Raw genomic sequence first — 26,629 nt, forward strand, 5'->3', positions numbered from 1 at the left:
CATTATTTTGTGTATTTGGTGTAATGAAATGTGTTTATGCGGTTTAAGGTTCAAAAAACACATTATTTTCCACATACTGTACATTATTGTTGCTCCTCTATGCCCCGCCTTTCTGAAACGCGTTGATTTTTACAAAACTCATTGTTCTGAAAAGCGCAGTTTGCTCTGATTGGCCAGCTATCCAGTGCGTTCTGATTGGCCAAATACCTCAAGCGTGTGATGGAAATGTTACGTCCCTTACCAGGTTCAGGAAACTTTCCTTCGTAAAATGCGCTGCACAACTCGAATATTTGGGTTGTACTGTTCTGGAACAGTGTTGTAAATAAAAATGAACCACTGATTATTAGTTGTGTCCTAGAAGGCCAAACAAAGTAGTTTGGTTATCGCAACGAAACACACAGCGTCTCCACGACATGGCAGCGGCGGCAACAATACTACAGCGAGAATAAAAGTTAAGCCTTCTTTCTTTGCGTGAACATTTGGGCGGCGTTATGCAAATCTTCCCACACAGTGACGTAAATATGTGGGGGCGTGTTTGAACGAGGCGTTTTAGGAAGGCGTGGATGAGCGTTCACTTTTATATAGAATATAGCTTTGGGTTTGAGACTTTACTCTTTGCGACTTTATGGATCTTCTGTATGCACAAACAGCTTTTAACACTCTAAATACAAAGGAAAACATGAAATCGCATCATATGACCCCTTTAAGAACAATGTCCATATACTGATAGTTTAGCATGTAGAGGATCGTTATGCATCACCCAATACACCATTATGGGAATCAAATGCAAACAATTAACATTTTAGTTGTAATGGCACAAAAATAAAAAATATGAAAGGGGGCCATCTTGCCCCATCATTGGGCCAAAATGACCCCCTACCTGGGGCAAGAAGCCCCCGGGGGCATCTGACATTTACAGAACATTTTATCTAAAGGCCAAATTAATCCTAATAATTTTATTTTCCTGAAAAAATGCCATTAACTAAACTGGTAAAGTTGTGTATCTTGGCAATGTAATTTGAATAAATTTACTGAAATGGAATGTTTCATAATGACAAATAAAGTACAGGAACATAGTTACAGAGAGGGGCTTCTTCCCCCATCTTACCCTACATTAAATCCATTTTAAATATTCTTTCAATTCATTTTATGTACAGTGGAATGTGGAATAACTGGGCAGTCATTCATAGCTCATAGTGTTTTACAATCGCTACCACACATAAATGTAAAAAATACTTCAACATTATGTGTCTGCATTGCTGAACTGTTTGCCGCAAGCCTGCTGGTTTTTGTGTTTGTGAGCAGGGTGAACAAGTTAAAATAACAGCTGTGTTGTAACTCGTTTAAATATACACAGGACACATCAATAACTTTAACTGCAGCTGCGAGTGATGCTAACAGGAGGCAGTAGTCATTAGCTGAAGTATGAACATAGTGACTTATTGCAATTTCATTTTGTTCTGCTGAGAATTTGGACAATAATAGCCAATTAGTGTTGGGTCTTCAGAGTCAGAAACTCTGTTCCTCATTTTACCGAGAAAGAGAAACGGATGAGACACCACAGAGAAGCCATTCTGTGTGATCAACAACCATTAGTCCTGTTTTACGCCATATGTGCAAGCGGTGAGCATTTATTTTGCCGTTAATATTAATAGAAGTGACAGATACTGGATATTTAACTGTGCTAATTTCTCATATTTTTACATTTAGATTGCCATCTAGAATAGAATTAGATATCATTTAATGCTCACTTTTAATATTTATTATGATACTAATAATTTAATAACACAGTTAAATGTACTCTTTAGCTAATCTCAACATGAAATTCCATTCACATACTGTGGGTTATAATTTTGTAGCATTAAATTTGATTTATTTTATTTTTATTTAGACAAAATAGTATACAATTTTAATATTGGTCATTTACCGTATAACAAGAAAATAGTTATCGGCTCATGGATACCTGAATTTGGGTTCTGTGAAAATGAATCACCATTGGGATGTAAATGTGATTTACTTGTAAAATATGGCATGTGTCATGTAAAAAATAAATAAATAATAATAATGATGATGATGATCAATTTTGCAATAATTTCCACTCACCCACCCCCGATAAACATTTAATAATTGATCCCAAATAATAAATACAAATATTCCATGTATTAGCCTAGGAATTATGTTGTTTTGTTTCTTCAACAGAAGGTTCTTGTAAGATTGAGCCGAAACAGAAGCACATGAGGAACATTGAGACTTAACAGCATTGTGTTTTAGACAGCAGAGGGTGGTGTGATGATAGAAACGCCTCGGGCAGACTGAGACCTTATCGATAGCCATTGATCTGAGATAGAGAAATGGGGCTGATTAGATTAATGACATAATTACTATGAATAATGAGTTTCCCTTGAGGGAATTTGGACCTTCTGAGTCTTTCAACATGCAGGTCATGTTTCTTCTGAGACCCTGACAAAAGGTCCACTTTTAGGTCTGTATATAAGGTAGCATGTGTGAAATCTAGTGATGCACGATCATGATTTTTCATGGCCGATTCCGATACCGATTTTTTAAAAGCAAACTGGCCGATTCCGATACCGATTTCCGATTTTTTTTATTTTTATCAAGCAACAAACAAGAAAGAATAAAAGTACACATAAACAAGATGTTTATTTGGTATTTAACAGGCTAAACTGGGTTTTGGCTATTGAAAACAACAACTGTAACCATCTGAAATTAACAGCAGTATCTGTGCAGTAAGTAGGCTACATTCAATACAAACATAGGTTGGCCTACTGACAAAAGCATTTAGCTTTCGTTTTTAAATTGGGTTGAAACTATAAACTGGCCTTAAATGAAAACATTAACTGTAACCATGTAATTTTAAAGGCAACAACTGCATAGTTCCACAATCCAAACAACACAATCAAAACACATTCAACACTCCAAACAAAGATGTTACTTAATCAGCATTCAGCATTTGTTTTCGTTTTTAAATTTGGTGTAAAGAAAAAAAGATCTTTACCAGTGAAACTAAATAAAACCAAAGTAGGCTATATAAATAAATTATTCCAAAATGTTAACTATGGCAGGTGCTTTTTAAATCACATTAAGTCTTAATGTGTATTATAATGTGAATACAAATAATGTAATTTTAAGGTAAAATAAAAAATATTAATCCTATAGCCTAGAACTGACGTTTACTTCTGGCTTTTCAAAAGTGCATGCGAGTTCTTCTTTACAAAAAGAAGCATTTCAGCTTTGTCACAAGTTAGTCTGTTTCGTTTCTCATCCAACACGTGAGAAGCTGAGCTGAACAAACGTTCACTGTCTACGCTTGTGCAGGGCGCGGACAGGTACACTCGCGCAACTTCAGCGAGTGCAGGAAAGCGGCTCTTATTTGTGCGCCAGTACACCAACGGCTGTTCGCTTCTTGGTATCTGTGCCTCAGACAGGTAGCTCTGCATTTCCAGTGCTGTACGGCTGCCCGTATCCTTAATCACTTCAGATTTTTCTTCCAATATCTCATCGTGCATCGCCAACAGTGAGCTTGCTCTGCGTGGTATTTTTTCTGCTGGCGCCTCTGTGCACACTTCCGGAAAAATCGGACGAAAAAAATACAAAAAACCGGCCGGTTGCCGATCGCGCATTATAAGCAAAAACCGGCCGGTTCCGATTTATGGCCGGTCAACCGGTGCATCCCTAGTGAAATCACAACCTCAGGCTTACAAAGAGCACAATCTACGTTCTCAGCCTGACCATTTGAATAAAGAGCTCTTTGATCTGTTCATCGCCCCGGCCAAAAGCAATATCTAATACACGGTACTGCAGATGAACTCTCTATGGTCATTTTAACACCAAGACGCTTTAAAGCATGGTGATCTGTACTTGAATCCATGCACTGTTGCTGAAAATTCAACATTTCACTCTCAAAGTACATCCCTGAGGACAGAGAGAACAAAATGGAGAATGCAACAGAAATTGAAGGGGGCCGCAGGGTACCAGACAGAAGTCAGAAGCCAAAACAAAGTTGGAAAATAACCATACCTGTGCACCGGTCCGAGATTTGATTTGTCTGGAAATCACAGTGCGACTGAAGTTATTTTGCTTGTGGCTAGCAGAGGGCCAAAGTACAGATCAGGACTCAGACAGGAAGTCAAATCCCTGTAATAACAGACACCTTTAACACTGCCAAACATTCCTAGAGCTCTTTTCTGCCTGTTATTGTCAACATATTACCAAGTGTATTATTGTTTATCACTGAGACCTTGGCTGAGAGGCATCTCACACGTTTATTTACCGTGATAGAGTGTCAGCGGCGATATAGTGAGTGTGTGGGTCGAATATTCGTGTGTATGTGTGAGAGAAAGAGTGCATGGTATGCTGTGCCAGTGCACATGTCTGTGCAGATAAATTCAGGGATTAGTGTGTTAGAGATGCACAGACTGACTGACAATCTCTCCTTCCTTCAGTGCCACTGTGAGACAACTGAGAACTCATTAACTCACTGCACTCACGGACCGAGTGAGAGAGTGAATTGAGACAAAAATGAACATGATGGCGTAGAAATAGAAAATGCAAATATGGTGTATTAGCAGCGAGGCCGTGAGCAATCGAGGCAGAAAGAGTGAGGGAGGTTGAGACCAAAAACAGAAAAGGCTAACGGTGTACAGCAGAGGCTGGAGGAAGAGGAGGTGTGGAAGAGAAGGATGAAGAAAGGAGAGAGAGAGAGAGAGACAGAGACAGAGAAAGTGGCTGTTGCCAGGGACAACAGCATAATAGAGCGCGATCCTCCTACACAACCTCTGCCTTATTTTACTCCTCCTCCACTGTGGCTTGAATCTATCTCTCCCTCCGTTTACCTGCCTCAAGTCATAGTGTCAGAGTCAACAGTGCTTTATTGGCGTCATTGTTAAAGGGACGGCTCATCCAAAATGTAACATTTACTCATCCTCATGACATTCTAAATCTTTTGTTAAACACAAATCATGTTATTTAGAATGATCGCTCTTCTCTTTTCCATACAGTGAAAGTGAATGGTGATCAGAGACGGTAAAGTTTCATCATGACAAAAAAGTATTACAGCAGAAGTTTACACCACGATGTTTGGCATCAAACCTGTTGTTGTAGTTGTTTTTTGATATATCATATTTGAATACGTGAAAATTAGATTTGACAGCTGTTCAAACAAAACTAACGTGTCGTGCAAAAAAGAAGTACACTTTAGGATAAAGAAGAATTGTTACAGAAATAATATACTTAAGTGTAAACTAAATGTAATGTTTTCAAGCACTTAACTGCACTGCAATCAAATGAAAATGCATTATAGTTAAAATTTATATTAAATGCAGTTAGCTGAAATTTATGGTGTTTTTTTTGACCCTCTTAATTAGGAGTAAAGTACATTTTCATCTGTAATTTCATAATTATTTCTGTTTTCTTTGAAATATGGTTAAAGTACTGCTGAATGCACTGATCAGCATTTATGGTAAATTAAATATACTTTAAATGCAATTTCTATTGAAACCTCTATGTCATGTATTTAAATATATTTGTAAACAACACATGAATAATGCTGAAGTTGCAATTAGTGCATTTAAAATAGATGTAATATTGAATAACATACTACATAAAAATTATAGGACGTACCTTACATGTGCTTTAGTATGTTAGTCAAAAATTCAAAATACAAAAAGTGCACTTTTTAAAGCATGACAAGTTATTCTTAAAACATAAGGATTTCAAATGTAATTTAAAGTAAAATTTAAATTTGACATTATTACAAAGTGCATTTTTAAAAAAAGTGTAATTAAGTGTGTTAAAGGGGTCCTATTATGCTCTTTTACAAAGTCTTGATTTTGTTTTGGGGGTGTACTAGAACAGACTCTCATACTAGGTTGTTCGAAAAACACATTATTTTTCACATATTTAACATTATTACACCTTTGTTCATTAGTGACGTCATCAGCGACTAGTCGACTTCGACTCGACTTTCATCACATAAAAGTCGACTTCAAAAAATCAGAAGTCGTTCAACCCCTAAAATATTGCTTCAAAATCAAATCAATTTGAGCACGATTTAAATCCAGATGATTGTAACCACTCTAAGTTCGTCTGCCTTGGGAAAGCTAGCGTGTCTCCGATATAGTGATAACACTCGTTGCCTTCTCTAGTGCAGCTCAACCAGGTCTCGTCCCATTCGTCGATATTTGTGATATCACAAATCCCGGAAAATATGCGTTGTAGTCCAAACGAGTTGAAAAGTTTGAAAAAGTGAAAAAGCATAATAGGACCCCTTTAAGAAACAGTAATGAAAGTCATATACACAATAAATTAAATGACTTATCAGACAACTGAATCTCCTTACATTTTTGTTGGTCTTGCTGCCACCCACTTTCTCTGCGGGCAACGACGCATTGATGCATAGATAGCTGATAAGGTTTTTTCTTCTAGAATGATTTTTATCATTATTAGTCAGTATGGGTGAGTCTGGAAACCATTTTTGTAAAAGTGGTTTATATTTTGATGTTGTTCACAAACTCTTTCACCCTTTCACCCAGGGCTAAAAACAGAATAAAGTATTGATTTAATAGAACATTACTTGAATAAAGTTAATGAACCTAAGGAATACTCAAATATATCTTGCTTTTTTTCTCATTCCACATCCACCTCCTCTGAATCTTTACATCTCCTCTGACTCCACTCACGGTTGCCTGACTCATTGATTTGGGTGTGTGATTGATGGAAAGATCTACCCCATAATTTCTGTCTCTCCCACCATCCCTCTCCAATACCAATACCAGAACTTTTGTTTGCTAAATTACTGCATCTACCAGGCAGGCGATGCACTGATCTCCCCAGGCTCATTCCACTGCACTTATCATTCATTCTCTCTCTACAAAATACTCCAGTGCTCCTCTGTCTTTCTGCTCTCTCACTTTGCTGAAATGAGTCTGGAGATTTGATTTGTAACTGGTAATGTTGATTGTGTAACTTGGTTTTGTTTTGTACCACATTTTTTTTGTCTAACACAGGAGTCTTCTAATGTTTTTATGTCCCCCTTGATTGAATATAGTATAAAACATAGTTTTTAAGCCTAAAATAACAAGCATATTGTGCCGTATTAATGTATTACTTTGTTGCTTACTTAGCAAAACCATTGAAATAGTCATTATTGATGCACAGAGATTGATGCACACTTGTAGGCTAGCTTTTAATTTTGCTAAAGTCATTTTAAAGAAGTAGTTCATCCAAAAATGCAAATTTTATGAGAATTGACTCATCTTCAGGCCATCCCAGATTAGATTGTAGATTAGTTTGTTTCTTCATCACAACAGATTTTAAGAAATGTATCATTACATCATACTCACCAATGGATCCTCTGCAGTCAATGAGTGCCGTCAAAATGAGAGTCCAAACAGCTGATAAAAACTTCACAATATTCCACAAGTAATTCACATGACTCCAGTCCATCAATTAACGTCTTGTGAAGTGAAAAACTGTGTGTTTGTTGTAAACAAATCCATCATTTAAACATTTTAACTTTAAACCGTTGCTCCTGGCCAAAATCAGTCCATAATCCATAATGACGCTTCACCCAGTGAAAAAGTCCATCCCCTGTTGTCCTCTCATATCAAAATCCCGCAACATATTTGTTTATAACTTTTTTCTCTTTTAAATGTTGCTTGATCTGTGAATAGATTTCTCCTGATTCAAACGAGATGACATTTTCACTGGAGAAAACAGTATTATGGATTGAGGACTCGTATTTTTGCCAGAGAAAGAAAGAAAGAAACAAAATCATCTGCATCTAGGATGGCCTGGGGGTGAGTACACATTTTCAGCAAATTTTCATTTTTGGTAACTTATTCCTCTAATGCAACAGGGGCTCTTTGAAACTCTTTGAAGCTTCTTAATGTTAACTTTGGATGAAGTTAACCGCACTCATTTATTATGAGGTTTTTTCATATAAAAAGTATATGAAGTATATATTTGTTTGAGATCAAATAATAATAATAGTTGGCAGTTCATAACGCTTAGTCTAGTTCAAAGTATAGAATGAAAGAGTGCTAAAAGTCAAAAGTCTGTCTCTCCTCAGTTTCCCCCTGTAATTTCATACTCCCTACACTCTTTCATCGCTCCCGCTTTGCCTGCCAGCAGTTCTGCTCCTTTCTTTCTTTCTTTCTGTCTTTCTTTCTTTTTCCCCCTCTCTCTTTCCCTCTCTTTCTCTGATGTCTCTGCCTGATGCACTAAGTGACAGACTGCCAAGTCTGCCACCTTATTTAGATTCAGGCTTATTAAGAAATCCAAGTGGGTTTCGCAGCACCGCAAACATTATTCAGAAGTTGCACCAGCTCTTTAACTGTCTCTCCCTCTCCCATCATCTCTTATCTACAGCTCAGAGCTCATCGGTCCCCATCCCCTGCTCCCTGCGACAAGTGGATTTCAACCAAGGCTTAAATACTGCAGCATCAGGACGTCTGCAGACCAGGTACGGCGATCACACCTGATCCGCTGCACAAGAAGACGACACTGCCACAGTCTCATAGACGATAAACTATATACGTAAGGAGGGGAAGCAGGTGAGAATTGGTATAGTCTCACTATACTTGTAGACATGATGCAGTTTTTGTCCCTTTCTTGTGTATCGATTGTTTAACAGCTTCTAGACAACCTTGCTAAACAGTACATATGAAAAACTGTCTATGTGCAAATTCACTGCAAAAGCACTTGTTCCATCCGTTTGCAGTTTTCAACAAGCATCAGACCTGCCCCAGGCTGACAGGTACTCTGGTTTGTGTTTTTGTAAATGATGATGGACCTGTCATGTCTTTTCCTCTCTCTTATTCACACACATCGACACACACACTCAGCATGAAGAGAGATATCTGCCCTCTCTTGTTTTCAAATACAGTCACTCAAGACTTGTATTTTCATTTAGCTTGGTCTAGGAAGTGTACAGTGGTTTTTAAGGGTCCCACAGATGATTTCCGCTCTTTTTAACTCTAAAATGAAATGGTTAAATGGCTTTGCTTTGCTCCCTTGAAAAAGGTCCTGCTCACTCATGCTTACCACAGTCAGCTCAATGGCAGCGACAGGCTTTAATGAGCCTGGACCACTGGAGCTCAGCTGTGACCCTCTTTACCCCCTCAGTCCTATAATGAAGACCATCATTATGGCGCAAGTCCACAAATCACACACTGTGCTTTCTTGTTTCCTTCATAACAAATACTTGCTGAAAAAATATAATGTGCGTCTGTGTATATAGAGTCTGTTATAAGTCTACTACTACAAAAAATAGTTTCATTTCTGTCTTTTTTTTTTCCTAAGGGTTTTTTGAGGAAACTTTGTTGATAAATCAAATAATGAAACAATAAAGAACTTGTAAGTTATGAACAATAGCTATGAACGATAAAACTATCAACACGATCTCTAAACAATTTTTGTTGTTGTTGGGAAGTGCTAGAAGGAAGTTTTTTTTTTAAACATGCTTCATGGGCATGACACTTGTTTTGAATTTTTGTATTGATAAGGAATTTGCAGCTTACCTTCATGCAATAAACATTGTGCAAAGAAATTAGAGAGTAATTCAAAAGGAAAGATAAGAATGGATAAGATTAAAAGTGTAAAAATAAATGTTTAGTAAGAGGCCGTGAGGGCTCATCTGCTGATCTTCGCTCTGGCTGTATCACCGCAGAGGGAAAACTCATATTGCTTGAAGTGTCTCTCCTTGCTTGGCCCATGAGAGGTGAATGTGTGTATGTATGTGTGAAATGGCTATTCTGTAATGACTGCTGTGGCACTCTGTTGACAGTAAAGGTCGGTCATGTGGAGCACATTAAGCCAGGACCTTTAGGGAAGGCACACAAACACAATGAGTGAGAATGAGTGTATATGTGTGGTTCTGTGTGTCATGTGAGTAGCGACTGTACTGTTGAGAAGAACATAATGGCAGCCTCTCCACCAACAGCGATTAACACAGGAACTCTATTATTACTGTCTGACAACAGTGCTTAAGAGCTGTTTCCACCCCTGCCCTGCCCGGCTGTATTCACATCGACAAGAGCTGCAGCTCTACCGTTACATCCCTCTATCTCTCCCTCCCTCCTGGAACACAGCTGGATTCCATCAGGGAGAATTCTCTAAGAATGATGAGTGCACTTTCTTTGCACATATATGCACTCAATTCACTTCTTTGCACATATATATCATTTGGGGTTGTTAAGCTGTTTTTGAAAGAAGCTCAACAGGGCTGATCAAAAATACAGTAAAAACTGTAATATTGTCACATATCATAATTTAAAATGTTTTGTATTTTATATTATATTTTAAAATGTAATTTAGAGGAGGCAAAGCTGAATTTTCAGCAGCCATTACTCCAGTATTCTTTGACGAATAGAAAGTAAAACAGAAAAAACAGCATTTATTTGAAATTGAAACTGGTTATTCGCACTAAACTAAGTGAGGCAACTGTTAAATGTAGTGAATTTGACCCTCTGTGTCTTTATATCTTTCTATGGACTGTTCATAGGTTGCCTGAGCGCAATGGGTTTTTAAGAGGACTTTGATGTCTGACAGCAGGTCTTATGCTTTATTTATCCAAGAGGCTATATGCTTGCGCGTAGATGAGTCATTTAGATGTGGACACGGGCATCATCTGTGATATTGTCTCTCAGTGGGAGTTAATGGGTGTCACAGCATGTGCTGAGATTGTTTCGGCTAAATCGTATCGTGTCTCTATCGTTGACCTTATTATAGGAACATTATGGTGCACTTTGACCATCTCTAATATTTAAATAGGTTTGATCCTTCTGCTCTACAGGATGTGTTCTCGGTAAAGCCTGTGTGTTTGTCTGAAAGACCTAATTTCACTGGAAATATTCAGTCCAACCTGCTCTAAAGTAATTGAGAAGTCAGTCAGCTCTGGCAACAGAACAATCTATTGTATTGCACCACTATCAGAGACACATTTTTAATGACTCTGTCTCATTCATGACTGACAGTTAATTCTTTAATCACACAATGCTTTAGAAGCAACATTCACCATCATTCTGGTAAGTTGCTTTGGTTGGAAGGGGCCTGACAAGAAAAATTAAAATGCTGTGCAACTTGCATTGTATTGGTTTTTAGTCAAATCGCTTTCTTCTTTTTTTTATAAGATGTACTTAAAGAAGGAAGGATGAACCAATTTGAGTCATTCTGTGCTCTCTCTTAAGAGACAAAAGACAGCAATTGAGCGTTCTAATGAAAGTATTGATCAGAGGCCCGTCTCAAGCCATTGAGGTAGATGGAGTTTGTTTGGTACATAGTTGCAGCTCTTGGTTTTTTTGTTTCAGACTATCTCAATGGCTTTATATTGTGTAGTCATGTTGAAAACATCCCCATGGTTCTCTGCTGATATCAATACTGAGTCTATATCTGGCTACTTTCAAGTTACATCAATATATGCATCTGTGCTCGCTCACCTCATTTCAGTCTGATTCATATTAGTCTAGTTTTCATATTAGTATCTTTGTCTATTCTCCATTTTCCTTGCCATCTATTAATAAGTGGTGGGTTGAAACTAATATATACATTAGTCAACGATCTGTGCATTGTAAAAAATGAATTGGTGAGAAAAAAAATATCAAGGCAAAGTATTAACAATTTCAGACAGCGTTAGGTTAGTTGGGACTGTTTGGGGGAATGTTGCTTAAAACTGTATTGTAATTTCAAAGATTCAAAGTAATTCACATTCTCTTATCTTTGTAACTAAAAAGCTTCATATACTGGATTAAATGTAATCATTTTTAGGGTCACAGTTAGCAAAACATATGAAAGTGGACACATTTAAAAGATTGGATTTTTATGTTCACACTGCTCAAATATAATCAGGTCTATGTCACGTGCAAGCAAAAAAATCGGATTTAGAGTAGAATGAAAGCAGTCTATGAATCTGACTTGGTAATAGAGAAGATAGAGACCAGTTTGCTAGATAAAGCCACTTGGAGAGTGGTTCTTTCACTTCACTCACAGAATCAGTCACATTCAGACTGTCAATGTGTGGCCGTCTGTGGCTATTTGACGTGTGTCTGAGTTAGATTGTACCCAGAGAATTTTATCCATAATGGCCAAGCAGTCACTCAGAAATGAGCTGTGAGTACTGAAGGCGAGACTGTTAAGAGTCTGCTCTCTCATAGCAGACATATAAGTTTTGAACAAGTCAAATTTAGGGTTGGGAACTGTGAAACCATTCATATTCTTTTAGTTCCGTTAACAGTTCTCACACATGCATTATTTCACAGATGCAGACAGAATATCATACAGTACTTTGCATAGATTCTTACACTAATTATTTTGCAGCACTGGAATACAGAAACTGAATCTACAGTGTGAAATATTGCGTCAAGTGTAGTTCAGTTCTTTTTAGTGAATCAAAAAATATGCAGCACAGCTACTGCATTCTGATTCCAGGACAAATTAATCTTATCTGGTTCTTTTTAGTAAATCAAATGAAAACACAACTTATCAGTGTAGTTACTAACTGCTGTTCATATGACAATGTGTAGTTAAAGATACACATTGTGCATTAGGCTACTCTGCAAAATAAACAACTTATCAGAAACATTCAAAAATCAGTTTTTTAAAGGGTGTTGATGGAGCTGTATTGGTCTTAACTACTTTTGTTCATGTTTAGTTTTGTGGGCTTACTCTCCTGTAACTGTGTAGTCCTGTAATAGTCTTGTGTGGCTTGTGCTATTAATACAGTATATAGGCTATGTGTGATATTGTGTGCCATTCATACTCTATGTAAGTGTGAGTGAGGGGTGGTTTTAGCTGGTGTGATGTCATTAATGTAGACCTTGTTGAACCCTGAGTCTATGTGGTGTTATTTACTGTAGTTAAGGCCAATTATTGAATTGCTTTTATGTTGCCTATAAAAGACATGCAACCACATATTTTTCAATAGTCACTTTAAATGTATTTGTTTCAAGGGACTATATGTAGAATTAAGAAACCCATGTTATTAGCATTAGCTATGGCTGTTAAGTGAACTGCAGTCAGCAACTTATTGCTCGTGCTCATGCTCACAGTTGTGCACACGTAACGTACAAAATACTGAACATGATTCAAGGCCCCCATATTATGGAAGCCTGTTTCTGCCACTGAATAAAAAATAAAAATGGTAATCGCGACTTTTTATCTCACAATTCTGACTTTTTTTTCTCACAATGGCGAGTTTATATCTTGCTATTCTGACTTTATAACTGTCAATTGGGAGTTTATATCTCATAATTCTGAGAAAAAAAGACAGTAATTGTGAGATAAAAAATTGCAATTACCTTTTTTTTTATTCAGTGGCAGAAACAAGCTTCCATACGATATACTCATTGCAAAGTTATTTTTCATTCTTCGCTTAGAAGTAAAAAGAAGTTGGAAATAGCTTTTAAGGCCTGTTCACACCAAGGACGATAACTATAAAGACAACGATAAAGATATAGTTCTAAAAATCGTTCTCAGTATTAAAGAATGGCAGAGTCCACACCACAGCTATAACGATAAAGGCACCGAGAAAAGATATCGTTGGAATCACTTTCAGAACGATTTTTTCCAGCTGATGATTGATAAAAACATTGACAGCCAATCAGAATCAATCCTGCCATAACAAACTTGAGAGTTTAAAGCAGCAGATGAGTGTGCGCTTGGAATAAACAGACGATATTGTCCGCTGGTGTGGACGCTAATATAGTTATCTTTATAGTTATTGTTCTTGGTGTGAACGAGCCTTTACAGTGGTATACTGTTAATGAACATCCTGATGCCATCCACGCTGCTGAGAGTGACGTTTAGATGAATATGTGGTGCACGCTTTCCTCTCAGTAACAAAATAATACAACAAAAATGATAGCAGTGAGAAAACAGCAGTTAAGAAAGAATCTGATTAAAGTGATGCAGATATATTTGCACCAGCTCTGCAATTCACTGCATCATGTCAACAGATGAGGTAATTAAAATTGCACTGCTATGATAGTTTGATTATAAAGTTTATTTGAGACTATATAAATATGGAAATATGGCTATGGTAGTTTGAATTAATCCCTTTTCTTTGCATGACACATTGAAATTACAGTACAGAATAAGCATTAATTTTATGGTACAAGGGAGCGTGTGTAAACATCACATTTTCTATCATGGTTTTTCTATCAAACTGTTTTCAGCATTGCTAATAATGAGAAATGTTTCTTAAAGACCAAATCAGCATATTAGAATGATACTGTCATGTGACACTGAAGACTGGAGTAATGATGCTGAAAATTCATCACAGGGATACACTCTTCTTCATCCGCATTATAATGGGTCTATGAAGAACCTTCAACATCCATGGAACCTTTCCATTCCACAAAAGGTTCTCTACAGTGGAAAAAAGTTAGATTATTAAAATCTTCACACTAAGAAAAACATGGTTCCTTTAAGAACTGTTTACTGAAAAGTTCTTTGGGGAACCCAAAATGGTTCTTCATGGCATCATTGCAAAAAACACCTTGGAGCATTTATTTATACAGCGTATACATGAAAATATATGAAAATAGAAAACAGTTATTTTAAATAAAATTTCACAATATTATAATTTATTTAAAGGGGTCATATGATGCTGCTAAAAAGAACATTATTTTGTGTATTTGGTGTAATGAAATGTGTTTATGCGGTTTAAGGTTAAAAAAAAACATTATTTTCCACATACTGCACATTATTGTTTCTCCTCTATGCCCGCCTTTCTGAAACGCGTCGATTTTTACAAAGCTCATCGTTCTAAAAAAGCGAGGTGTGCTGTGATTGGCCAGCTATCCAGTGCGTTGTGATTGGCCGAATACCTCAAGTGTGAGACGGAAATATTACGCCCCTCACTATACTGTGATGATGCCCTTTCCGGCCGGAGCGATGATTCAAAATCATGAAAACCCATTATAAACGGCATCATATGACCCCTTTAATAAACACAGCCTTGGTGAACATAAGAGACTTTGTTCAAAAACATTAAAACATTTGACAGCCCCCAAACCGTTGAATGATGTTGTATATATTCGTTAAAAGTATTTTTTTTTTAATGAATGAAATCGTGTATTTTCATATTCCACAAACCCTCTCAGATCTGGTGGATGTGTGGTACTTTGATGCGTGTGCATCTCCATCCACTGATGTGAAGTGTTGCAACATGTGCTGTCTCTCTGTGTCGACGCGGAAGATTAATCCGAGGCTTTGGTTTGGGCTACAAAGAACCGTCAGAAGAATAACATTAATTCTTTATCCTCACATATGTACCCTTGGTCCTGTTATTCTGGAATCCACAAGCAGATGGCTTTGCATTTAAGAAAGGTTTTAGATGGTGGGGGAGGACGTTATTACACATAGCACATGGCTTAGCAACGAAACGACTAGTGGAAATCTCTCCTGAGAGTTTGTACGGATCACATATCAGTGTGACAGACAGAGTAAACAGCGGTTTCTGCTGTGATTGATGCTATTGTGAAAGATGTTAGACACACTGATACACATGTTGTAGATTGCAGGGCCAAAAGTGACTGAACAGGCGCTTATAGACACTTATTTTGTAAAAATCAATCAGTCCTCGATGAGGTGGAGACTCGATGGCAAGTAAAGTGTGCAAACACACACTTATCTCCTGAGGCGTGTGTAAACTGTGCTGTTCACGCTCTCAGCTGTTCCACATGCTAAGTGACAGGCTTGCAAGGATGGAGGGTTTTGTAATTCAATCGAAATGACAGATCGCTAGAGAAGCGAAGGTCGAAAGGACCCAAAAGCCTGTATAAGGTTCTGGTGTAAATGAATGTGAGAGAAGAGGTTTGAAAGGCTGTGTCAGTGTTTGGGATTGACAGCTGTATTTACTAACAGGTGTGTCTGTGAAATTGCCCTGTACATACAATAGCAGATAGGAGCAGATCGAATGCTATCGTATGAATGAGTAACCAAAGTCAACCCTCTTCTCTGGATAGCCTTGAGTAATAGCTGTAACCATAGTGACAGGTAATGATAGTAAATATCAAGACTTTAAATTGCATCTTTGAGGATTTTATTTTATTTTTTTCATTTGATCCTCTTTAAGAAGCAGTATGTGGTCAAAAACTCTTATTGTAAAAAGTGTAATGATAGTGTGAATGTATGAACATTGACAGGAGCTTTTTGTGCTTTTGTCAGAGTTGTCATTTATAGATAAGTTCATACAGCTTACATTTATCCAGATTCACTCTTTAAATGCAGTTCTGACTGTTAAAAAAATTTATCAGCAGGGAGTAACTTTGGTAATAGAATACGTTTGTCACTCTTTTACATAACTGAACTGTATATGAATATGTTTCACTCCAAACAGGACTGACAACCATATTGCACTGCTATATGAGCGTAGCCTAAAACAGCAACTGTGCTTTCTTGTAATGTAGTACATAATGAACGATGTGTACTTTATGCATGCTGTGTTATGAGTTGTAGTCTGCCACTGTTGCTGATCCAGAGCCTGTGTTTTAAAAATAGCCATGTGTTTACTCAGCCCCACAGGCCAACATTCTCCATTAGCGCTGTACAGCTCATTCTACAGCGGCTGATTTACACACGCAAACTGCTTATTCTCTCCAAACATATATTTAATGAGTACAGCACTGCTTGCCAGATATGCAAAATGGGAGCCAGCCATTTTAACTGCTTGTTTCGTAACAATAATTTAGCTCATAGAAAGTTGGGACAGCACAAGGTGCACTCAGTTTTGTTTATTTTTTTATTTATTTTTTATTTTTTTGTAGTAATTTTGAAAAAAAATCTTTAAATTCATTGTGATTTGACTGTGAATGGTGTGTTTCTATTACCATTGACTATGTGTGATGTTTCATCCACACCACTAGGTGTCATTCCAGTGTGGCTGCCAAATTACCACGACATGTACAAAAATGACTGAATACACCTTTAATCAGGTGACCAGTAGCTTTTAGTTTACAATAGACCCATGATGGGCAAAGTGCTGTTGCTTGTTAGAGACAAGTATTTTTATTTTTATTTTTTTTTACTAGGGGAACATTCTCATTCTACTGAGCATTTGATGGACTGAAGATTATATAATTTTGGCTGTATATTTTCCAGATTGAAAGTTAATGTATTAAATGCATATATCTGCTAAAAACATAAACTACTGTTCTCTTATGATCACCGCGGCTGCATTTATTCGATCAGAAATACAATACAAACATTAATATTGTGAAATATTATGACAATCTAAAATAATTGATTTCTATTGTAATGTGTTTTAAAATGTAATTCATTAGTGTAATATCAAAGCTGAATATTCAGCATCATGACAGTCTTCAGTGTCACATGATCCTTTGGAAATCATTGTAATTTGCTGCTCAAGAAACATTTCTTATTATTATCAGTGTTGAAAACAGTTGCTAATAAACGAGGCCTTTGTTGCATCAAGTGGGGACATTATTACAGATTATAATGACTTATACTGTCTTTTTACGAGTTGCGTTATTTTTGTGGAAACTGTTTCTCTTTCATTTAGTACACTAGCTTACATTTCAGTGCCCTTAAAGGGACTAAATGTCAACCTGATCTTTAATTTTATGGTTACATGTCTATCATCATACATTACATTAGAATCTACACCATATTCCCTACAGTACATGTCAAAAGAACCTCAAGGCAAACTACAGAAACTAGGGATGCACCGATACCATATCGGGCCCGATACTGGTCTCTTGTACTCGTACTCGTACTCGTTAAAATGCCCCGATACCAAACGCCCATACCACACAGCATGTTATAAGTGCCCCGATATTTTAAAAATTTACAAATGCAATAAAAATATTGGTACTCTGTATATCGGTACTCTGTATCGGCAAGTACCAAAAATAAAAGTGGTATCGGTGCATCCCTAACAGAAACGTGACAGAATCTGGTCTTGGTATGAGTTGATCTCTCATGTTGGAGCCAGAGTGAGTCAGGTGAGTTGAGCTCTTAGTGAGTTGTAGCCGCATGCTGAGACTGATCTTGAGGTGAGAGCACTTGTGAGATGTGGAAACACAGACTGTCTTTCCATAGCTGAGGTGGTAATTAATATCAGGGTCTGGGGAGTGTGTTCTGTTGTTTCATTAAGAGCCCCAAACTCTGTCGTGATTACTGGCTGTCCCTTTATGAATTGAAGGACCAGAGAGCTTTTCTGCTTATTAATGGAGAGCATCTGAGGCCTGAAGGAGGTTGGTAGCTGTGTTGAGCTGTTGTTTCCGAGAGCACTGCGCCAGCTAGCTACACAGGGGAGCATTTGTGTAGTCCCTATAGCTCTCATGAAACAGCCTCTTTTGCATGACCTCACCGCTCAACAAATGACCCTATTAGGCAAACCAAGGCTGACTAATGGTTTCGGTAGACCTGTGGACCCATGAGTCAAAATACAAGTGGGCTGATGAGTCAGTGAATGTAGAACTGACTTTATCAAGCGAGCTCTGGACAAGAGAATTGGTACATGACACACTTCACTGAGATAGTATTTTAGGATAGTAAAGATATTAATTGTGATTAATTCACAGGTCATTCAATCACTCTAATTCACATGACATGTTTCTTTTGTTGATCATCATGTGCACTGATGACTATAATTGAAAAGATTTGTGGCTACGAATCATAATTTGACCTCTGCCCTTTTCACACTCCCTTTTACAATGATGTATGACATCAAACAGCATGAGTCATACAGTACGAAACGAGTACTCATGCTGTGATTCAAAGCATATTTTGTTTTGGAAGTACTGTATGTAGATATACTGTATGTGTAGAATGTTATTATTTGGACAGTAGAATCATTGTGCACAGTAACTTTTGTTTAATGAAAGACACGAGACACATTGAAAGATATAAAGAGCCCAGTGAGATGGTCTATAAAAAATAAGTAGATGAAAATTTTCAATGCAAAGACACTTATCACCTAATGAACACTAGAAGTGACTCGTGACTATATCCATCCCACTATAATGAATGATGAACGGCACAGATTAAAATCGACACTGACTTGCAGAGTGAGAACACAAGAAATTAATAATTTGCCCTTTTTGCAAAGTCTGTTGCAGTAAATCATTTATAAGCATAGATCTGAACATCAGGGATGTGCTGCATTCAGAATTGAATCAAGAATGCTTTTTCAAATTCCTATTGAATTCCAAAATTTGAATTGAGGTTGTGTTGAGGTAGCAAACAGGATGCAGAATTGCAATTTGTATTTGAACTTAGGGAAGAATTCAAATGTAGAATCCAAATGAACTGAGATTTTCATCAAGAATGTTCATCAAGACAATATATATATATATATATACACACACACACACACACACACACACGCTTATGAATTGAATTATGAATTGTATTTTTTTATTATGATTATTTTTGTGCTTGTTAAAAACCTCTAATCACGTTGCATTGGTTCTATGATTTAATTTTTTTTATCATTATGATTCTTATTATAGTGATTTTTTTAATCTTACCTAGGGCCTCACAGGCCGACTATGAGCAAGAGAAAGATAACCTAAAAGAACCTTGCTCAATCCTACACAATCTGGACAGTTTTGCCAAGTCATACATTTCCAACTAAGAAGATTTAAATAGAGATCCCATTACCCAGTGCATCGTCTGATTCATACAGTACATAGCCACACACTCTCAGACAGCTTTTCAAGTCATGGTACACCTCCACGTCCTCTGTCTTTCTGCATATCTGCACATACTCATAGCTGTCAGCTAATTTACAGTGCTTTATGCTGCAGAATTTTATACAGTCAGCAAATGCAGTTTATTCATCACAGAACATCACAGTTTTGTAATGCTGCTTAAATATTTTTGTGATGTTCTGTGGTTATGCTGTGTGAACTGAGAATGCTTAGATATTTGAATGTACATTTTTCCCCCATGCCCACATTAAAGAAGATAAAGACAGGGAGAAAGAGAGAGAGCGATATAAAGACAGAGATGGAAGAAAAGGTGAGCCACAAGCAGCCATAAACAGCTTGACAAAGCATGAAATATGCATCTCAGATGAACGCAGACATCCTAAGGCATGAACTTCAGTACCCTCTCATCCTCAGCACATTTTCACAAGCGGATTTGGTGATTTTCCTGCTTTTTTCCTCATTCTTTTTGGCTGAGTGAATTCGGTATTGTTTTTCAGATGTTTCTGAATTATTTTGTGTGCGCGCTGATCTGATTATAGCAAAGATATGTCAACTTACATAATAGCACAGCTCCCTAGAGAAAAAAGAACCTCTCCTTCGCGTATCACACACTCAGCATACAGAATACATCATACAAGTTCATAAGAAAGACTTAGTATTTCCAACCTGATGTGACAGATAGAAGGTACAGCATTTGATGTGAACAATCCACTAATGTATGATCTTCATAAATCATCTTTGAAAACTATAGATGTATATGGTCACTCCAGAAACACTTAATGTATTCGTTATTAGAAGTCGTAAAGCTGACCCTCTTTCTGCGATCTCTCACTCCTCTACTCTCAGATCTGTCTTTTTCTCTCTTTCTGTCATGTGATAGGCATATCTGTGCCATGTTCTTGCAGTCAGATGCATGCGAGAGACCCCCTGCCGATCTTTTGCTCACACACCCTCCAGATCACTCAATTCCCATCATTCCGCCAACTCTTTGTGTCTTTAGCATTTGAAGAAATAACTCCGTTTCTCTATACTGCCATGTCAGTTATGAAAATAAGGCTGATATTGGCTCACTTTTGGTTTTGTATTCTTTCTGTCTTCATCTCTTTTCCTTTTTTCTTATAATCTTCTTCAAGTGTCTGTCGTCTAAAGCAGTATTTTATTTTTTTACTCCTATAGCGCCATTAGTGAGGTCCTTGGACTCCAAATTTAAAATGTATTGCTGTAAACAAATAATATGCCATATATAATTTAGCATTTTCATTTAAAGTGGCTATTGTTCTGCTTTCAAGCAATCTATGTTTTTGGTGAAAACCAGACTGGCAAAGCAGCCTTCTCTCTCTTTAATGAGACACCTGAACTTATCTGTCTGAGAATTCACAAGTTTTGACATTTCTGGGGGCAACCATGCAGAAAACATTTATCTGAGAAAGACCTAAAGGCACATTTATTTATACATCCAATCCAGATGGGACATTTAACAAAAGTCATTTACAGTTTTTGTAAATACCATTGAAATATGAAATGTCACAGGAGAGCGATTATGCTGTCATTTGTACAAAATTTTAACATAAACAGAAACCTAAATGCATACAGCTTTTGGAATAGTGGTTAAAGATTAGTCTGGTAATCAAAATGTTTTAGGTTTAAATACTGACGCCTCAAGTTGCACCACAAGGACTCTGTATAAAATCATCCACTATAACCTTGAGAAAAAGAAGTGTGCTTAATTGTACTGAATGTGCAATTATAGTGTACTTCAAAACTTAAAAGTATTTTTTATTAAACTGTGCTTATAATTATACTGTGATTTATGTTTTTAACATTAATGTATAATTCAGTATTACATTTAAATATACTGAATTGCAATTTCATCATTACAAATCTGTAGTAATTGTAAATATATTTAAAAACATGACATATATTACAAGTTTCAATAGAAATCACATTACTGTATACTTTAGTTTACCATAAATGCTTGTCAGTACATTTGGCAGTACACTTTAACCATATTTCAAAGACAATGTAAGTAATTATGAAATACATATAAAGATGTACAGTAAGTGGTTCAGAAAGCACTCAAAAGTTCAGCTAACTGCATGAATATAATTTTAAACTACAGTGCATTTTCATTAAATTGCAATTAAAATGCAATTAAATGTCCACAAACATTACATTCAGTTTTCACTTATACTGTTTTAAAGTGTACTATTTCTATAATAAGTACACTTTTTAAAAGTATGATGAAGTTTACTTCAGGTCAAAAGTTGGCTTGGTCCTCACTTTTTACTGAAACAGGGAAACGGCAGCATCCTGATCCTGTTCAGTCCAGTTTCTTATATTTCTTATAAAGGTGGAGGGCAAATGCAGCCGTAATAGGACAAACATGCCCTCATGACCGTCAGCTCAGCCATACAGTCAGATTAGCTTCTCTGGGAGCAACAGCGCAGCCGCAGGAAACTCGTGCCATCACTACGACAACATGAGAGATGTACCTTACGCAAGGGCCAGACACATAATACAGAGACCTGAAAACAGGAAATTCATGATGTCACTCTGACCCATTTTGTGCTTCCACACACACACACACACACACACACACACAAACAGCACACTGCAGTCTAGGGGCTTCTTGTTAGTTCAAGTCATACTGTACATACCTAATTAAAACAAGGAGGCAGCCAATTAAGCAAGAGACCTGATGACAGAATTAACATTTCAAAGAGCAGAGGAATGAGGGGACAAAAGCGAGGGAGAGGAAGAGATATGTGGCAATAAAAAGGTCAAAAGAAGGAAGCAAAGAAAACAAATATTGGGGGAGAGGTACAGATAGCGAAATGAATAAGGGTTTAGACAGCACAGCAAACGTCTAATATGACTTCCTCGTTGCTCTGATCTTCTACCTCATGCGGTGCAGAACCCAGCAGGGTCTTAGCACCATTATTTAAAGAAGAGTGCTCAACACACTCCACTTCTGAAGGGCGGAGGACGCCCGCTTCTCTAGCCGCATACTAAAACATCAGTTCACAGAGACACACTTGAGAGGCTGAGGCTGGGAGGGTTTGAAATGTAGTGAGAGCTTCCAGAGGTTTCTGAGGCAGAAAATTAAACAGATGGCAAAAACAAAAACAGAGGGCCTGTTTTTTTCCCAGCTGTTTTCTCATTCTTTTTTGTTAAAGTGTTAAGTGGAGCTATGTTTTCTCTCTAAAATAATATTATCTTTCGTTTTAGTATCTTTTCTTTCTCTTTATCAGTATCTCTATTTTCATGTAGCTGCTTCTTCTGCCTTAAATGTGTTGGCTCTTTTTCACGGTGTTCACACAGAAGCAGAATACTAGTGCCAGACCTGTTTGGAGTGCTAATTTACTTTCACACATGTGCAGTACTGAATTTGGAGAGCAAGTTCAAAGTCATAGTCAACTTGATTGTCATTTTTAGCACATCACACGGCAATGGATAAAAAAAAAATGAAACGGTTCCTTCAGGAAAACAACGGTGATACATAGGAAACAAAGACTAGCCTCCAGCGGATGGCATATGATGTATAGGTGTATCGTAATGCTGCGTTCCAGACAACTCGAAATTCAGATTTTTTCCCCCACCTCCTACTTGGAAATAACGTCTAGAAAGCCGCTTGAAGTTAAATATCTGACCTCTGACCTTAAGGCAGATCGATCAACCCCGACTTCAGTGAGATGCACCATTTGATGTCACCGCATCCAACGAGCATAGTGTGTGGAGCTACCTCATGTCAAACCTAAAAACTTTACACATTACGTTTATAAAATGATACCTTAATTTGTTCTCTTCGTCAGCTGTTTTCAAAACGAACAGCAGCCATGTTATTTTTGTTCTGTTTTTTGCCATAATTGACACAAAAACACAAAATGCTCTCATTTTGTCATGGCGACATCATGAGGTCAATATGTTAATGTGACGTGTATTGACTGGAACTCACTGAGGTTTGAAGTTGTTCCCACTTCCGACCTCGTTTCGAATGTAGCGTAAGCTCCGGTGAGAAGTGACGAACACAGAAGCACAGAGGAGAGAGCAAAACCAAGCACCAGTTACAAATTAGAAGTGCAAAACGAGGATTTGTAAAGAAAATGTCAGAGGATTTCGATATAAACCAAGAGGAGACTGGTTTTCCTTTGCTGTAAACAAAACTTGGTTCTCATGAAAGACTAGCATATTCTCACTGGCGCTTATGCTATGCCTACATCCTTCGGCATCCTCCACTAGAACGCCACTCTCTCGTGATCGCGCATACTTCAGTTAGCGGAAGCTAGAGATTGCGGTTTGTGAAGTTTTAAATGTGGCTAGTTTTTTTTACACAAACGCATCGCTTCACTTCAGAAGGCCTTTGTTAACTCCCTGGAGCCGTGTGCAGCACTTTTTATGATGGATGGATGCACTTTATTTTCCTTCAAAATATCGACCACCATTCACTGCCATTATGAAGCTTGGAAGAGCCAGGGCATTTTTTAATGTAACTCCGATTATATTCGTCTGAAAGAAGAAAGTCATATACACATGGGATGGCTTATGGGTGAGTAAATCATGGGGTCATTTTCATTTTTGAGTGAACTATCCCTTTAGTAACTGTAATAGATACTGTATATTACGGTACAATATATACAGTTATTAAGTGAATATAATGTATACAGTATTGCATGTAAGTGATGTAATAGAAAATTGTACTTTTGAATGAGCTATTGCTACATTTTGGTTGGTAGGTCAGGTGCGTTTACACTTGTAGTTTGGTTCTGGTACTTTTGGTCTGGTCCAAAAAAAGAAAATGAGACAATTAGTCCTGATTGGACATCTTTTATGGCATATGTTTCTCTTACCGAATATCCAAAACTGCTTTGTGCTGGGCTAAATGCGCTCATTGAATGTGTGTACATAAGGTGGTATTTTTACCAGCTGATAACTGACAAAGAGAGGAATCCCTCAGAGATCTGCTGTAAGGAGACGGCGGTACTGATGCTCCTATGCTGAGAAGAACCATGTATGCCTGAGCATTCTGTCCTTTCTAGGGTCACATCTTGTGACATCACGCCATGTTTTTGGTTTGTTTAGATGTCTTTGGTCTGTGTTGCATTCATATTTCAGTCGAACCGCACCAGAATTAATTTGGAAGTGGACAGAGACTGACCTTTTCAGGGGGTCACAGTCCACTTGTTTGGTGCGAACTTAGGTATGGCTGCCTGCATTCACACTTATTAAAAATAAACCGCACTAACAGAGCAACCGCACCAGGGTTTGTTTTAATCAAACCAAACCTGCAGCAACTCCCTTAGTCTGTAGTAGTGCACTGTTGCTTTGTGACTAGAACCATGTTGGAGAACTAGTTGTCTGCTGTGCCACTCTTGCGCTTCACGTGTATTGCATTTTTTCCATGTTGGGCTCTGGAAACTCAGAGAGGGAGATATGAACTGTGTGTTTGAAGGTTTTAGATCCTGTTACTGTCTATCCCCACAAGATTTGATATCTGAACATTCATAGCCACTGTCAGTTAATTAAGATTTGACAGATGAACTCTCAACTCGATTCGGCTTGTTTATTAAAAACCGCTGTGTGCAGAATTGTGATAAGACTTTCTGGTGTTATGGAAGTGGCCATATTTGATACTTACTTTAGTGACTCTCACTGTGGTTACAGATGTTATTTATGGCTATCTCAAGATTAGGAAAGGGGGTTACTTGTTCATACAGACCATATTCGATAAGCTTGGGTCTGCAGTTATATGTATAGGATCATCTGAGAGTCTGTAGGAACTGTTAGTAAATAGTAAATATGGTTATCTATCCTGAACATTGACTGTGAATGTAGATTTTGTTTATTTGCTCTTTTCTGACTTAAAGTGATAGTTCAACCAAAAATTAAAATTCTGTTTTCATTAACCTGTATGGGTTTTACAACATGATGGTGAGTAAATGATGACAAACTTGGGTGAACCATCCATATAAACATGCAGAAAATACACTTAATTTTTAAAATATACTGTATATGGTGTTTATATGAGATTAAATAAGCTATATCCACTACATAAAGGTAACATTTGCACAGACATTGAAGCAAATACACAGATGAACTTGAACTAATTAGTATGTCGAAGTCAGAAACATTACAGAAAATTGTATTTAGTTTATACAGTAAAGCATGATAAATTCACAACACCGTAAAACATATTATATTATGTTTCAGTTGATATACAGTGGGTACGGAAAGTATTCAGACCCCCTTAAATTTTTCACTCTTTGTTATATTGCAGCCATATTGTTTATGGTGCAAGTTTACGGTTTGACCGTTTTTGTCATTTTATATTGTATTATCTGGTATTTGTTACTAAATATATTTTTCAGAATAAAGTATACAACAATGAATTAATATGGCATTATGAAATTTGCACATTGTACATTTGTGCTGCACAAATGCTTTATATGTGAAACCCACCCCTTTCACATGAAGTACACATTAAACTGTGCAGAAGAATGGAAAGTGATGGGGGAGGAAGAAGAGAGGAGAAGAAAAGCCAAAAGAGGGAGAAAGACCGAAAGAAAGAATCACTTGTCTTGTGATCAGAGGCAGCTTGTCAAAGACTCCCCTGCCGACACTGCGCTTTAATGATTCCTCACACGTCAGAAACAAACTCCGAAGACGATGATCATTGTTTCATCTGCTGTCTCTGGCCTCATTACTGCCACAGCCCTCTTGGTCAGCAGTTGGGATCAGGAAAGAAAGAAAGAGAAAGAAAGAAGAAAGACTGAGCCACAGAGAAGAGTAAAAAGCTAAAACATTTTGATCTATGATCTATAATTTATTTCCAAAGCAATGCCTTTACTCGACTTCATCTTAGGAACACGGGTGGCTTATGATCATTATTTCAGCAAGTCACAAACTCTCAGTCTCCTCCCTCTCACTCTTATTCTCCT

At 37.3% G+C, this 26,629-nt stretch overlaps 1 protein-coding gene across 1 annotated transcript in view; it reads left to right on the forward strand.

The window, feature by feature from the left end:
• LOC107737739 (protein phosphatase 1 regulatory subunit 29-like) overlaps positions 1-26,629 on the forward strand; it is a 102,583-nt gene that overhangs the window by 27,546 nt on the left and 48,408 nt on the right. Inside the window, exon 2 of the mRNA XM_016549331.1 lies at positions 8,389-8,573. The gene's annotated coding sequence lies outside the window, so the exon portion shown is untranslated. The remainder of the gene's footprint in view (positions 1-8,388; positions 8,574-26,629) is intronic.

The sequence above is a fragment of the Sinocyclocheilus rhinocerous genome, unplaced genomic scaffold (genome assembly GCF_001515625.1).
Source record: "Sinocyclocheilus rhinocerous isolate Xijiao unplaced genomic scaffold, SAMN03320098_v1.1 scaffold43, whole genome shotgun sequence".
In the NCBI taxonomy this organism is placed as follows: Eukaryota; Metazoa; Chordata; class Actinopteri; order Cypriniformes; family Cyprinidae; genus Sinocyclocheilus; species Sinocyclocheilus rhinocerous.